The sequence below is a fragment of the Pteropus alecto genome, unplaced genomic scaffold (assembly GCF_000325575.1).
Source record: "Pteropus alecto unplaced genomic scaffold, ASM32557v1 scaffold50, whole genome shotgun sequence".
Lineage (NCBI taxonomy): Eukaryota > Metazoa > Chordata > Mammalia > Chiroptera > Pteropodidae > Pteropus > Pteropus alecto.
This window is the reverse complement of record NW_006431918.1, coordinates 5,836,802-5,853,987: the sequence shown is the minus strand read 5'-3', so window position 1 is coordinate 5,853,987 and position 17,186 is coordinate 5,836,802. Positions and strand designations below refer to the sequence as shown.

At 40.0% G+C, this 17,186-nt stretch overlaps 1 protein-coding gene and 2 pseudogenes across 1 annotated transcript in view; all 3 read left to right on the top strand.

Annotated features, from left to right (window-relative positions):
• The window catches only part of TMEM131L (transmembrane 131 like), a 147,362-nt gene that overhangs the window by 20,588 nt on the left and 109,588 nt on the right, over positions 1 to 17,186 (top strand). The window lies entirely within an intron of this gene.
• Positions 9,905 to 10,022, top strand: LOC112475152 (annotated as a pseudogene).
• LOC112475209 lies at positions 10,651 to 10,770 on the top strand (annotated as a pseudogene).

Sequence of the window (17,186 nt, the reverse complement as noted above, 5' to 3'; positions counted from 1 at the left end):
GGCACGGGGAGAGGAGGCAGAAAGTAAGTGGAGTGGGAAACAGGTGGAGAAAGGGGAAAGAGATAAAAACATCTCCTAGTGAGTCTAGGTTGTGGGAGTTTTAAAATCTGCATCCCCCTGCGGGCATTTTGATCAGGTAGGTGGTGATTATAAGTATTAAGCATATGAAATTAAATCACCAGTCTTTTGCATTAGTGTTTTCTCAGAGATCCGTGTCAGTTTTCTGTTCCTCTGTAATTATTCAAGTGGTTAGTAAGAAATCATTTTTATTCCTGTAAGCTTGTTTAGGGACAACTTCAAATATTTTGTCATGTTACTCATTTTATTCCAATCTGCGCATTTATTTTTTAGCATTATAGTAAAAGCCCTCTGTACACATTCCATGTAGTTAATCTCTTGGTTACTTTTTAGTAGTACTTTTTTATAGAGTACTTTTCTTTTAAGTTTCTTTGGGTTCCCTAAATACTTTGAGTATCCAAAAGTTATTTAGGCTCTTCTAGTACGTTCTCTAAACTTATATAGCTTTTGCAGTATTTTTCTTGTAATGTCAAGTTTTGGATATATTTGGCAGTACTCAGCACATTGTCGTTTCTACTACAAAATAGAAACTTGATTAAGAGGCTTTAGCGTGCATGTTATTGTAGTAAGTCAATTAAATATTTAGATTTTAATTTTTCTGGAGAATGGGGCCCTAAAATTTTTCATGGAAGTCAGAGCCCTGAAAAGTTAAGTCTGTTCTGACCTTCCAGGACGGGGCTGAACTGACTTGAGCATCTTACTTTGTGGTGCTGCACACACGGTTGTCAGGCTGACCTGCTGCCCTTGGAGCTGTGTCCTCCCAGAGGGAGCGTCTTATTCAAATTTGTACAAAAGCACCGTAGAGACAAGTCTTGAACTTGACTCTGCTCTCTACAATTTTTATTATACTGAGTATGTGTTCCTTTTATAGCCTTAAAAAAATTCATTTTGGAATTAAAATATTAATTTAAAAACTAAGAATGCTTTAGCAGACTGTGTTTTTTCCGCACAGTTACTGACATATCACACTTTTTAGTGTAAAGCCCAGAGTTGTGTATTCTCATTTGATTCGTGTTACCTTGTAAAGCAGATCTCATCTGGTCATGAAACTAAGATTCTGGGTGCAGAGAACTAACATTTTTTGAACATCGAATCTTTCTGTTGTTGTTGTTTTTTAAAAATAAATATTAGTTTATTTAATTCATAGAACCTCTCAAGAGAAAATAGCCTTCGTTCCATTTTGCTGTGTCTGTTGAGATTCATGCCTCTCAAGGCCTCAGTTCCTGCCACAACGGAGAAGTGTCAGCTGAGACTGCAGTCCAGACTTCAGTCTCATGTTTATGGGCATGATGTCCACTGAAATGATTAGAAAATTCTCACTTGCCCTCATTTCTTTAGTTTCTGTTCTAGGATGGGTATATGAAGAAAAAAAAAAATGGAATAGTATCATTTATCTACATATACTGAAATGTTCTTAATTCATGTAAGCGGGGAAAATACAATATTGAATTATGAGAACTCTGATCTAAAGCTTATTTAAAAGAACAGTTTAAAAAAAACATAATTTAGCTCAAGGGGTTTGATCAAAAAATGATGATGGTGATTTAAAATTAACATATTGGTTTGATCGTAGATCATCCTTATAATTAAATGCTTAGTATTAAAATATGACTCTCTTGAATTCACCCTGGATTGAAAATAGAGGGAGCTTGTTGAAATTTTGATTTTTTCCTTCACCCTTTTCCAAGTCATTACATTTTCCAAATTAATGCTTCAGCTGGAGAGATTTTCAAAGACAATTTTGAATCTGTATTACATTAATATATGGGCACAAAACTTTGCGTAAACCATTGACTGAGTCTCAAGGTTATGCATATAATGTCCCAAATGTACCAAATTGGACCTGGGGAAAACAAATACTGTGTTGTGACCAATAATAAAAAAAGTATGCTGGTGATAGGAAATAGGCATTGCATGGTTCTAGAAAGCCCTGGAGCATATTGGTTAAACTAGTAGGTTGTAGTAAACAGAAGCTCTGCTCTCAAGGAATGCATATAGTTTTAAGAGAAGGAACACATGACTTTGGTGACACATAAACTATTGTGTGTTTATGAGCTGAGTTTTAAATTTAGTTCTTTTTACTTAATGTTTTCTGGGTTCGTATAATGTCGGGTTAGGGTTGGGGTGGAGAGGAAAGAACAAAATAGAAAGTGGGTGGGTTGAGTAGTGGGTGGGAAGGAGGATGGCAGGTGGAGTTGAGGAGGCAGCTGGTAGAGGAGTAGGGGCCTGTACGTTAAGGAATGAGCCAAGGTCGGGAACCCGCGGAGGTCGTGGGCAGGGCTGTGGATAAGACGGTGGACACAGGAGCATATGGTAATGAATACCTGAGTCAGGGAGTTTTTTTCTAACCTCCAGTCAGGGTAGTAGCTCAGTGGCTAAGAGATGTGTTTGGATCCAGAGCACCTGAGTTTGAATCTGACTTCCTACTTATTAGCTGGTGACTTCTCCCTGTATGATCAATAGTGCCTACCGTGGTTTGTTGTAAAAATTAAGTACATACATGGACAGCATTTAGAACAGAGCCGTGTGTGTAAGTGCTGCAGCCCGATGTGAGATTGACGAGGTTGTCATCGTTCTAGCTGCGGGTGTGAGAATTCTTCTTTTTTTTTTTTTTTTTTAAGGAATTGTGGTATTTGAAAAGCCAGAACTAGTGTGGGTAAGGCCGGGGCTCAGGGTTTGAATCCTGTGTCTGGAGGACTAGCTGTGTGACTCTAAGCTTCAGTGTTCTCATCTGTAAAACTGGAACAATGGTACTATCTCCCTCTGAAGATCGTGTGAGGATTCAAGGGGTACGTGTAAAACACTCTTCAGAGGAGAATACGCACTCGGCAGCACATACCGAAGTGTGCGTGTGCTTTAAAGAAATTAGACTTTGTTTCTTAAGGAAAGAGTAGGATAAGTTTACAAAGATGTACTTAAAATGTCTTTTTATATTGGGAATAAATTAGAAACAACCTAGATGTCCAGCAGTACATCCATGTAGATAATGTTGGTGTAAAATATTTGAGAGAGAAAGATGTTCCACGGTATTGAATTTTTATAGAAAAAAGTTACAGATGTTAGAGTTATTGTGGTGATCATTTCACAGTATGTACAAGTATGGAATCATCATGTTATATGCCTGAAACTAATATGTTATATGTCAATTATACCACAATAAAAAAAAAATCATTTATTTTAAAGGCTAGTGCTCATGTTGACCGAATCGGTCTGTGCTGGGTTCTGTGATACGGTTCCTCATATATTGCTTTGTTTTGTCCTTATACCAGCTCCCAGTGTCAACCTGTATGACACTGCACAAACACAATGTGCCATCTGGAAGATAACACTTGAAAGTGTTCATTGTTCTCATTTGGTAGTGAATTGTTATTCTTATTTTTGCTTATTATGTTCTAAAGTACAGTAAAAAATGAGACACCTTGACTTAGGGAAACATGGGCTGCAGTGTGCGTGCTGGGAGCCCAGAGAGTCCCTTCCAGGAGCTTTCATCCACCCATAGGCCTTGCTTCAGGCCGCTCACCTGAAGAATGGGAAGTTGTCTTTTTGCTAATGAGGAGTGATTATGAGGCTGGGAAAGGGAAAGGTGTGAAGAGCTATTTAGTGAACAGGATTGTTGAGGCGGAGCTGCCAGCAGAGAGTTCTCCTGGAGCTGACAACCCGCTGACTAAGGTGATGCTCTAAACCTGGCCTGAGACAGGGGTGCGGTGGGCCTGCTCTGCCAGGTGTTGACCCTTTAGTTGCTCAGTCCTGGGGAGGTGTGAGGAGGCCCTGGGGGAGCGGTAATAGCTTTTAGCACACCAGTAGGAAACTGTTGCTGCATGTTAACAAGGATGTGGCAGTACCTGTGCTTAGGGAGTGGGATGTCAGCCCTGGCCAGCAAAGAAGTGTGAAGGTGAATTCCTGCAGTGCCAGCGAAGCCTTTGCATGCTGAGCCAGCCTCACTCCAGGGTGGTGTAACCGGAAATCAGAAAGGGGGTTGGTGGAAGAGAATCCCATTCAGAGTCAGAGTATCAAAACAGATTAGGCTGTGGATTTAATGGATAGGAATTCTTTAGAAAGGTATTAAATAGGACTTGCCTAGGTATTACTCCAGAAGCTTGGCCTAAACTACAGCTTCGAAAAACAAAACAGAACATTTCAGATCACTGATCACTGTATTGAAACAGAATTTTCCGTGGAAGCCTGGTATACAAAAGATAAACACAGGCCGCTTTATTACACTGGGGATGGGGAGGCCCACTGAGGCAGAGGGAAATTTTATGTCTTTCAGGAACTGCCCCACCCCCACCCCCATCTTATTCAGTTGGGGTTGCCATGCCTGGCAGGGAAGACCAGCCCTATTCCTCCAACCCCAGAAATGTATCTCGGATAGTCTGATTCTGTCCCCTCTGCACAGAAGTGTGTGTGGTGTGACCACAGCAATGTCACGGTTGTCTCCTTGATTTTGTGAATGATTTAGGGTTGGACGTTTATGAAGACAGATTTGAAGGGAATGTTGCTTGAGGACTTTGGGGAAGGTTTCTCAACCTCAAGAACACCGGCGAGGACGCGATGCTGGGGGTGGGGCGGCAGATGGATGGCAAGGCGGGAAGATTCTGTTGAGCTGCTGAATCTACCTGCCCTGGAACCATCTGCTCTAGGACTTCAGGTCACGGGACTCAAGTGAGGGAAATACTCTTATTTACCTTGTTCTGAGTTAGGCCTCATGCTGCTTGAAGCCGCAAACATCCTGTTACACCTGTGTTTTAGGCGCCTCTCCTCTGGCCCCTGTTGGAAACCTCTGACTCCCTGACCCCGTCTGCCACTTTCTGCTCCATAGAATCATCTACCTAGAGAGTTAATTTGCTTTAATTAGGCCTTATGTTTTATGTTATTCATATTCTCAAAGGCATATTTTTGAAGTCTGCACCTCAGGCCAAGCATTTTCCACGTCATAGGTGTTTCACATGCCTGTCGGTGCTGTTTTGTCCTATTCTGGAAGAGAAAGTCACTTGTGTGCCGAACTCACAGACTCGAAATTACAAAGTGATGACAAATATCGGTGCCTGGCTGTTTTTATCACAGACTGTGGTCTTCTCCACTCTTCACTATTTCATCTTTGTTCACAGAGATATATCACAGAATACAGAAACACTTATTTTTTCTTTTCCTCAAGAAAATGTCAAAAATAAAGACAACTCGAAAGAATTCCACAGTGGACTCCCAGATGTACCTCTCCAAGATTCAGCTTCCGTTAACATCCTTAAAGCTTTTGATAGCAGAGGCCAGTGTTTAAGCACTTTGAAGCTTTTGACTAAATAAAGAAAAACGTTATGGTGCCTCTTCGGTCTTTGTATTTTGTCAGATTTAAGGCGCAGCTCCTTTTCTGCCTGCCTGCCATTCTCTGAGTTTATGTAAGTTGGAGGAGGCGGGTGGGAGAAGATGTAGGAGGATGGAAAATGAACATCTTGCTTTACTCACAAACAGTGCTCAGTGGGTCCCAGACAGAGCCAGGGGTTTTGAGGTGTCCTCTGCAGGGAGCCTTTCCCCTTTCAGGCCTTTTCTTTACATGCTTTTGTCCCCTAAGAAGATGAAGAGAGTGTCAGGGGCCCTTCGGCGCTGGGAACTTTTCCTAAAAGTCCACTCTAGGCCGAGAAGCCCGGATCGTAGCAGCAGAGCCAAGAAGGGCCGAGGCCAGCTTTCTCAGCTCTCCCACTCATTTCCGGCTTGCTGTCTAATTTGAAATCCTGGAACATGTGTTTTAGTGCATTGGTTCATAAAATGTTTTTTGCAGGATTCTGGAATAGAGGCTGTGCATTCTTTGGTACAACCTACATGGATAACTGCAGTATGCGAGTGTGAGATTGTGTGTATGTAGTGTGTATGTTTGGAGGTAAGTAGGGAGGTAGAGGGTGAATACAGTTCTTTTAAATTCTCTCTCCACAAGATGCAGAATGTGTTCTCCCTTAGTATTTATGCAGAATACGAACAATGAAGAGTCGAGCTCCTGTCACCCCTGGGTCCCCAGGAGCTTCTTGTTCGGCCCTTCTGGGCAAGCCTGGCCTTCCCAAGTTGCCCTCATCTTTTTCCATTTCAATCACTTTGGAAACTAGTAGTTGGATGCTGGCAATCGAGAAGTTGCCATTTAGAAGTTTATAGAACATATGCCGGAGAGAGTCAGTTCCAAACTTTGCAGTTATATCAGCTTGAGCTTTTGCCAGCCTTTCTTGGAAAAAAAACCTGCTGGAATGAAGAGAAACCTCACGATACTGCACAGCGTAGCCGGTTCTGCGTTTGTAGTGTGTCAGCCTGGATTGGTTTTGTTGTCCTTTTCTCTGAATGTTGTCTTACGTAGAGAACTTGGGCTGCCTCTCATTTTCTGAAACCTTTGTCTTTGCATTTTTTGTAGGTAGGCACAAGTCATTTTTTTCCCCCTTCTTTAGCATTTACGGGTAAGTCAGACCTGAATTCACTGCTTTATAGCTCCAAGAATGTGCCCTCTATCTTAGGAGCCCTGGTCCTGGGCTATCCCTTTCCCACCGTTAGTGATGCTCAGGCGTTGGAGCTCAGAGTCATCCTTGGGAGGCTTAGAAGTTGCCCGGCTCTCTCATCTGCCAGACTGCTGACTGACCTGCAGCATCACGTGGCATGGCTGCGGCCAGGCTGTGGTACACTCTCCACTGATGTATCAGTCTCGACAGGAATCACCCAACTCTGTGCCAGTGAAGAAATAAATCCCTGTACGGCATCCTTTACACTCGATGGATTCTTCAGCTCCAGCTTGAACACTTCAGGTGATGGGCGTTCAGCTCTGCACTAGACGGCCTGGATTGAGCCTCTTGTGCTGTTAAGATGTTCTTTGATTGAGCTTTCACATTTGCCATCTTAGGCCTTCCGCCACTGATCCCAGCCTGCCTCTCGAAGCTGTGCAGAACAGGTCTGCACCCTGCCGTTGGACACACAGTTCTTCACAGATTCAGAAACAGTTATCAAATCTCATCTTTGGCTTGATTATACCTCATTATTTTTTTAACTTCTACAGGTTAAACTGTTGCTCATTTTTTTTTTTTTTTAATTTTCAGTTCTGATGTTAACTGGGTCAGAACTTTTTTTTAAGCTAAAGTTTAGCTAAAACTGGATAAAGTGATTCAGTTGAGATCTGAATGGTGCCATGTGTGGTGAATTCATTTCTTTTTTTTTTTCCTTTTTTTGGTTGGACTTTACTTATTTTAATGAAGCCTAAGATTTCATTAGCACTTCTATTAGTCAATTCCTGCTTGAACCATGTTGATTTTATGGCCAAACAAAAATAAGAACAGAAACAAAAAAAACTCTTAAACCTCTTTTTTTTTTCCTCTTTTCTTTCTTTTTACCAGGAACTGTTAAATTCTTTTTCTCAGGATACACTTAAGTAGTTCATTGCGTTCTTTAAAAAACAAAAATTTAAGTGTAAGTATTTACCTTTGGTCTTGCTGAGGTTTCTGTCTTGTTGATTTGGACTTACCTTAGCCTGTTGAGACCAAAGAAAAATATATACACACAGACACGCACACACACACACACGCACGCACGCACGCACACACTTTCCCCCCTAATTGTGAAAATCAGTTCCAGAATGACCATAGGATGACTTAGTCCCCTCCCTCTCCCGAGACCTCATTTAATATGACAGGACAGAAATTTAAAAGGTAGAAAAAGCCCATCATGAAGAAATGTTTAGGGGAGGGAGCTATCAATGGCTAAGAAATTTTTTTTAAGTTCTGGAAGCTTGAAAATGGATGAGATGGTAGGTCATGAAGGAGACAGGGAGAAGCCTACAATGTGAAAGATTAAGAGGGTCCACCAAGCATACTGTGAAATTTCAGCACAAGGGTAAAGAGAATATTCTCAAACTTTGTGTGTGCGTGTGTGTGTGTGAGAGAGAGACAGAGAGCGAGAGAGAGAGAGAGCGAGAGAGAGAGAGAGAGCGAGAGAGAGAGAGAGAGAGTGTGTGTGAGTGTGAGAGAGTGAGAGAGAGAGAGAGTGAGAGTGAGGGTGGGCAGGGTTTGGCAGGGAATAGGTCATTAATGAAGCCACCACATTTCTAGGACTTCTGATTGACCAAGCTAGATGCCTAACTGAGGATGGGACTTAGAATGCCCACCTCACAAGGTTGTTGCAAGTATGAAATGATGTATATAAAGTACCTAATATATTTTCTGGCACGTGGCAAGAACTCTTAGGTGCGTATGCAGACGTTACTGCTATTCTCACCATCCCTACTACGACTGTGATGGTGAAGAAGTATATCAGGATTAGATCAGCTTTGTGAGACAGAAAACCCTGTGGCATAAATAAGATAGAAGTGAAGTAAACAAGGTAGTATTTTACCTCTAGACTGCTTATCAAGGGCAGGCCGGAGCTGCTGCCATAGTTCTGTGATCTTCAAGATGGTGGCTCCATTTTACACATACTAGTGTAAAATGACTGCTCACCTGCAGTTCATGTCCCCTCAGGGGAGGAGAAAGGGGCTGCGGGAGACTTTGTTCCCCTCTTTCCTTTAAGGTCACTTCCTGGAAGTAGCCTCAAAATGTCAACATACAATCTCATTCCTAGAACTTAGCAACATGGTTGTATCTCGGTTGCAAGGTATTCTGGTAAAAAAATCTATCCTACAGCCATGAGCCTAGTTAAGAATTTCTTTTAAGGAGGAAGGGGAAAATAGCCATTGGGGTCGACAGCTTGCATTCTCCTTGTCACAGTAAGCCTTTATAATGCATCAGATCCTAAACTCCTGGAGCATAAAGTTAGTTTCAACTCTTTGGGAGTTAACACAAAGGTCTATTGACATAATTAACTTATACTTTGATTGATCTATGAATTATTATGTGTTCAACTAGGCATTACAACCACAGAAGCTTTTAATATGTATTTCATAGGACTCTGCCGAAAGAGTTCAGCCTAACATTACTTTGAAAAGATCTGCAGATAAGGAGAAAGTTGGAAATTTCTGAGACTTTTGTGAGGCTGGTATTAGTCATACATTATTCTTTCTTTTGGTAGGGAGACGATTTATGCAGATTGCTTTGACTGTTAGAGGATGCTTAGAGAGTTTGGTGATCATAACTTCTTGTTATTTGATCTCTCTGCCCTGGGAATGCTGTAACTCTCTATGTTCATTCCTGGGAAAGCTACATCTTTGATTTTTCACATTATCCCCTTCTGTTAGGATAACTGTGGGGTCCATGACCCTGTTCCTAGACACAGAATTTCTAGAAAGCCAGTTACTGCAAGGTCTTATCTTGCTAGATGACCCCCTTTTTTTTCCCCTAGTCTTCTTGACCATGTTTATTTCTGTTGACCCAAATACTTGAGATTTATTTTTAGTTGGAAAAACTCAGAGATGCCTGAAGGTTAATCGTAAACTCTATAAACTGTGCATTGAAACAAACAAAGATGTAATTTTAGTTTCTCACACTTGGAGAGTGCTTTCTCGCTTAGGAAATTTCTCAAGAACCTTAACACTTAGCAAATGTTCATGTGATGTTTTCCATTGCTATAACTTTCTTGCTTAATTCACTTTTTCCCTTATTCATTTTCAGAATGCAAGTGAATTTTCACATTCCAGGGATTTGGTTATTTCTTCTTGCCCTTTGGAGTATAACTTAGCTTTTAAACATAAACTAGGACAGTATTAACCATATTAGATAGGATAGAATAGGGTAAAGTGGCACAATTGGACAGCTGTTTAAAATGTAGCAAAATGAGTTGATTTTGTGAGTTACTGTCATTTTCAAATTCAGACTTTTTTTATACTCAATTCTGTTTAAAGCAACTACTAGGATATAGCTTTGAAAAATCTATTAGGAGCTACGGCCATGCCACCCTGAACAAGCCCAATCCCATCGGATCTCGGAAGCAAGCAGGGTTGAGCTTGGTTAGTACTTGGATGGAAGACCACCTAAGAAGACCAGGTGCTATAGTGTAAAAAATAAAAAAATAAGGGATTGTAAGCTGACAAGATCCTTGCAATCTGTGAGGTCAACCAAAGGTTGCCTTGCCTGAAAAAAAAATCTATTAGGATATACTGTTGGATAAACTGAAATATTAATAGTTAGAAAAAATATTGGGTATATATTAAATTAATGCCTTAACTCAGTTTCATGACCAGAGACAAGGAGTCAGAGAACCTGGGTCCTACAGCTTACTAGTGATGCGATCTGGGGAAGTCATTTGACTTGTAAGTCTATTTTACCACAAGCAAAATAAGGCTGGTGTGTGCCTTGCCAGCCTCATTGCAAGAATGTAATAAGATACTGGTTATGAAAGTGCTTTGACAGTGATCAAGGGTCATGAAATGTAAGGCTATTTTATGCTAGAGTCACAGCTGAGAGTAGAAGCAAATCTTTAATAAGGAAAGAAAAACCGGAAAACACTGCTTCTCAGTATATATTGTTTTCACTATATATATCGAAGCTTTTGGTTTTTAAATGGATAATGAAAGCTAAATGCATTGGTTCTTTGTGTTTTATCCTAAGCAAGAGAAATATTGGCTTCTTAGAATGATAATTATTTTGTTGCTTGCTTAGTCTGAGTTGTAATATAAATTTTCTTATCTACAGCCATGCCACCCTGAACGTTGCCCGATCTCGTCTGATATCAGAAGCTAAGCAGGGTCGGGCCTGGTTAGTACTTGGATGGGAGACCACCTAGGAATACCGGGTGCTGTAGGCGTTAAAAAAAAGGTTTTTTTTCTTATAAACAATGATTTTTTTCATGTATCCCATGGAAGTAGGAAATTGTTATGCTTCTTTTAACTAGGCTATCAGATTTGCTTCTAATGAAAAGTCTTGTTCCACCAATGAATGGAATTGAGGATCTGTGAAAAACAGAATCCGTGACCTTCTGCGCCTTCATCACATTTACTGCCGACCATACCTCGATGTCCAGGATGGATGTGTTCACTTGCATCTCGGCTGCTTTTCCAGAGTGACCAGCTTTGCTGAGTAGTAACAGGTCAGGGTTCCATGGTGGCAGGTGGGAGGAAAGCGTAGGGTTGGCTGGGTGCAAACTGCAGAGTTGGAGAGCAAGCGTCAGGGCATCTTGCGGGTAGGATAAAGACAACTTCTGTTTTGTGTCCGTAAATACTTTCAGTGTAATACAAGTCTGTAATGAACTCTAAAGTTATAAGTCCATTCTTTAATTATAACGTGAGGGTACACGTTTGTGTATTATTTGAATTAGAATTCGAAAGCATATTAGGCACTGAAGAGAAAAAAATGTTAACTCATACGTCTCAGTATTCAGGTTCTCAGTTTGGGAAATGAGTTATAAGCCCGTGACACATTAATGGTATAAGATAGTACTGTAAATTGCCCAGTTAAAATGTCTTATGCCAGTAAAATGAGTTGGACTATAAAATTATAAGAATTCAGAAAGAGGGAACTAATTTCAGGTCAGAATGTCAAGAGAGTGACTTGTGTAATAAGCAGGACAGGACTTGAGAGGAACGAGAGACATCAAATTGGAAATGGGTTGCAACAAGGGCATGTCCCGGACTCTGTGAGGGGATTGCTCGGCTAGAGCAGAGAGCTTGTTTGGGGTGTCAAACATTAGCACGACAGATACGTTATACCAGATTTTGATAGCTTAAGTTCTTGCCCAAGGAATTAAAACTTTTCTATGAAGCAAAAAGGATCAGAGAGAAAGCGGTTTGAAGTAGACGATAGCAAAGAAACCACAACTTATGTGTAATTGGATTGTGAAGAAGAAAATCACATGGTGCAGTGGTACTAATATTTAAATGCCAAGGAAACTTTCTGGAAATGAAAGAAGACCTGAATCTATAAATTGGAAGAGCCCACCCAGTATCTGAGGAAATTAACCCAAAATGATCATCATGGAGTTATATTCTTGGAAAAATGTTAGACTTCAAAGAAAAAGAGAAACGAAAAGGATGTTCAAGGACTCCATGCAAAAAGATTGAATAATATCAAAGGGCAAAAAGAGTTGAGCCATAATCACATTTCTTAAATGACATGCAAAGCAAGGCCACAGTGGAGCAGCATTTTATAGAGAGTGATCATCATGGATTTATACCCAGCCAAGCTATTCTTCAGATATCGAAGTTAGAAGAGCAATTTTTAAACATACACAAACTCAGGAAACTTTATACTTTGAGCCCTTGTTGAGGAATCTGTTAAGAGAATGGACTTCATTTAACCAAGAAATGACCTAGGAAACTTCTGCAAAGTGTCTGAGCCTGAGCATTTCATATTTTGTTTGCAGATTTTAAGACTAAAATGGAGTAAGAAACAAGAATGGGAGGATAAAATCTTCCCCTTAATCGTAATTGGAAGCTCTTTGAGGTTATTTTCTGTCATAGTGTGGGTTCTTAGAAGCGGATGCTGAGACAGAATTTGGTGTACAGGATATTTATGAAGAATTAACGCCTGTGAAAGGGAGGGGGCAGAAGTCAAGCTGCAGTGCAGGCCCACAGAGACTTGACCAGAACCACAGGAGGCTTTGGCATGTTTATGGCCCATCAGAGCTGTCCAGTCTTGGGCTGAAATGGTTGAGCTTTTGTACCCATCATCATCAGTCACTGGATGTATAGACCGCCTTTCAAAGCGCATGTTTTTGGATGGGTGACTCTTTATAGCTGAGGTGGACCCTGAAGGAGCTGACCGCTGGAAGCTGTCCACCCACCGCTGTCTGCGTGGCGCATCCCTATGTCTGCCGCATTCGCTTTTTCTTTAGAAGAAGACAGTGGCCAAAGTGATCGTTTAGAAAGATGAATTTCTTCTCCTTGTGGTAGACTTCTACTATTTAGTGATTTCCCAGAATCTTTTGAACAGCCTTTCTGGAGACATTTGGATAGTTCACTGTATTGTGAATCCTGACTCTCCAACAGAGAGTAAATATACAGCAGAGGTCCAGAACATAAGAACTCATCAACCTCTGTTACCCAGCCTCTCTTGCTTGTTAGGGCGCAGACGTATGACTTAAAGTTCTGCCAGTTTGAGTGAGATCCCCTAACAAGACACATGAAATGTGGAAAAACAGGCAAAGCGTGTAGTACCCATTTTGGTGTTGGTGTAGCCTTGGAGGCTGCTTCTCGATCATAGTGGAGCTGGGGTGGTTCCGGTGATGGTACTGCTCCCTTACCAGACCAGTTCTACGGTATGATTCAGCCTAGATCCTGGGATGGAGTATAACCTAATACCCTGCTGCAATAAAAGCCTTTAAAACATGTAGAGTGGATTCTGTGATTGGCAACTAAGGACATGACATGTGCTCTGCATAGATTTTGGGGGAAATAGCTTGGAGTAAGGGAGATGAGTTAAAAGACCACTACACATCGTCCAGGTGGGAACTGGTGAATCCTGAACGAGGATGGACTTGATAGAACATAAGGAGAAAATGAAAGAAGGAATAAGTCACATTAATGATAGTTAGAATAAGGAACTGAAGGGGGAAAATCAGACAACATTCTAAGCATTACCTCTGGGTTATGGTTTGGGTGTGATACAGGAATGTTTGGGTGTATGTGAATACTAGTGAGATCTAGACATACTTTGTAATTTGTAGCCTACTGTGTGTTGTGTTTACTATATGCTAATAGTATTTTCATGATTTTAGAAAAGATAGCTCTAAGATTTGAGCCAGGATGATTAGAAAAATTGTAATGTCCAGATATCACATTTGGGTATGTGTATTTATACCTGTGTTTGAACATGTTATTTTTTCCTAATCTGAGAAGTCACAGTGAGTCAAATGAAGGAAGGCTATGAAGACTGGCATTGTGTAGTTAGAATCTTGTGCAGATGTGCCATCTGAATCCTAAGTTCAGAACTCGTAAAACACAATTGCTGAGTTCCTGCTTTGTACCCAACAATGTGCTAGATTGTCTGAATGTTCTCTCAGGTGGTGCTTTTTTCTCACATCTGTATTGTAGATGATGTCATCCACTGAATAGATTCCCATTACAAATTGATTAATGATGTATATCTCAAAGGTTTCCTTGAATTGAGAGATGTGATTCAGGGTTTGCTTTAAAGGGCTTCTTTTAAAGAAGTTAAAAAGATGGTAAATTTTTATCTGCATAGAATTCTACCACCTATGATGTTTTCTAAATTAATAATACATCTTAAAAATTAAAATAGGTAAACTTTGGGTTAATCTTCACATCAGAAATATACACCACCCCTCCACAATTAAAAATGAATTTCAGTATTTAGGTATGAATTAGTTTAGTTAGTCTCGACCCTGGCCACGCTTTAGAATCACCTGGAGAGTTTTAAGAAAGGAAATATTAATGCTACTAGCCCCACCCTACACTAATTGAGAATATGGGAAGCCAAAGTCAAATCTGCTGCATGGAGATTGCTTTTGTGATTGGCCAGCAGCTGCTTTTATGGTGCCCTTGTTTTGAGCTTGCAAACTGGCCTATGATCTGTCAGGAAAGGGATGACAGTGTTGATTTCATAGAAGGCTAAATTTTCATTTTAAAATGGAAGCCCATTTGACGATGTGAAGGTTTTTGAAAACACTCATCTTTATATTAAGATTTTTGTAACCCGACTCTCATTTTTTAAAGAATATGTGTATGAAACAGCCCAAATTAGAATCAGACTAAGGGTACCTTTTTCTTAATCTTTATCCTGTGCTTTCCTTTCATCCCCATCTGTCTTTGAACTTGGGGTCTATCCTTGCCTGAGTCTTAGAGCAGTGGCCTTCAGATCGAAGAGAATACACACCTGGGGGTAGTTTGAAGCCTTTTCAAGGGACGTGCAGGCACCTGTAATTTAAAGAGAATCAATTTCAGATTCTTAGATCTTCAGTGTAATTAGTCCTAAAATGGACCTGCCTGAGAAAATGCCCGTGGCCAGGTAGCCTGCTGGTTTTCCTTTCACACCTCCCCTTTCGGAATTACCATTCTTTAAAGGGAAGACACACCTCTCACCTTGCGTCAATCATCAAGGTGCCAGGCAGAGAGATAATTAAAATATTGGCATGGCTGCTGAGAAAGTGAGTGACTCCAATCACTGCGTAAAGGATCCTTTTGCAAATAAATTTCCTGTTCTTTACTTTCAATAAAATTTAAGAAAGAAAACTTAATTGATCAGCTGGTAGATTGAGTATTGCACCCATGGATGCATATTATTATTCTTTGCTGGAAAAATCTTTCCATTTCCATCAACCTATTTATGTGAACACATTTTCTTAGCGTTTCCATCTATAAGAGCTAAACAAAATAGATTTCATGTGGAATCTTATCTTATTTCAGTAGTAAGTAATAATCTACAAAGAATGAGCTTGTGGGAGGGAAAGTCCCATCCATGTCATTAAGACACACATAACCCATAAAAATTTACTTATATTGAATAATTTGTGATATTTCTTTTGGTCAGTGTTGTCCTTACAATAATGATTATATTTCACTCAATTTGGAAGAAACTTTTAACACTGGTTTTTCTGGTCAAATACATAAATCTCAAATTGTTTACAGACTTTTGTTGCAAAGAGGTATGGTAGACTTTTAAGCATAAAAGTATATTAGGATGGAATACTTTGGGGAAAGTGGAATGGAAAGATGAGATCAAGGAGAAAGGGAAATGATGTACAATTTCCAGCTCTTAAACAGTTTATTCATTTATTTTTTTAAGGGGATGTTGGTATGTGGGAAGTAAATGGTGATGGAATTTAGACTAGAATAGATACATTTAAAAGCGATGTCATAGTTTTATTTAAAACTTAGTTATAATATTGCCAGAAATTATTATTTTTTTTGCATCCACTTAAAATTACAGTGAAATTTTGAATATTAACTTAAAAACGTATGGAGTACATACCTTTTTCAAATGCTTTTTGGGATTATGCAAACAGCGATGGGAAGAACCCTGAGTAAGGCCTATCACGAGGGCAGGGAAGATGAAGAAGATAAAGTTATTTATTTCGTTCATTAGTTAAAATACCTGGAAAGATGATGTGATTGGATATTTTAACAAAGAAAAGATAGTTTGCCAGACTTTTAATATGACATCCAAAAACACACACTCTCCTTTCTAAGATCCCGTAACGTTTCTGGGCCCATTCTTCTCAGCCTTTTTCGATGGTGTTCCCGATATCTTCATGTCTTCTGCCTTCCTCCTGCTCAAGAACCTCTCATTTTTTTATGGTGTTATTTTAATTACATAGGACTTTTATATTGCCAGTATTACCAAGTCAATGGGGTTTTAACTCAGCTTTTCACACTCAGGTATGCCTTCCTCTTCTGAGAATTTTCACTTTTCATTGGCTGGTTTTAGTTATCAAGGAGCTTAGATTGAGAATACATGAAGAAGTAGATGAAGCCCTGAGAAAGAGTCCAGATATTCTGTGGTCTCATTGAGGCTCTATTGCCAACAAGCTGTTTGAATTTACAGATACTTTGTAGACTGTCTCGTTGGCCCAAGGGGTGGGGGGTGTTGGTACCTTTCCTGTTGCCCTTCCCAGAGCACATCTGTGTACTTAATAGAGAAAAGTGTGAGACTTGACTACAAAAAACTTATTTCTGTTGGTTCTAGGTCTCTACTGGGTAAGATAGGAGCACTACTCTATCATTTCTGAGTGGACACTTTTGAAAAGATACCACCAAAAGATACTTATCAGATGAGTAAACCGAAGACTGAGATAAGGCAGAAAGCATTCGGTTTGCTTTTTATATTTGATGAGCAGATTATGTATTTAATCAGTATAGGTATTCTTGTTTTCTTTTTTAATCTCCCAGTTCCAGTACTGAGGTTTCATAGGCACGCATAAGCTGTTATAACACAAAAATATGCGATAATAAATGTAACACTTGTAGAATAGGTCTCCATTCGAACATGACTTCCTGCTCGTACTAGCTTCTCGTCTGGCCATTTCTCATCTGGTCCATAGCCAGTGTTTTTGTGTTGGCAATTGAAGGAGAGAAAATTGACAAAGGCAATATATCTGATGCTTCAAAAGATGGTGGTTTACATTTCAACACATTAACAGATGCCCTTGTAAAAATTAATAGGGCCCTTAAATATTTTAGCAAATTACCTGTCACTCCCCCTATGTCAACTCATGCTAGTATTTGTCAAGAATTATGAAAATTTTCAATTTTTGACTCATTCTTTGTT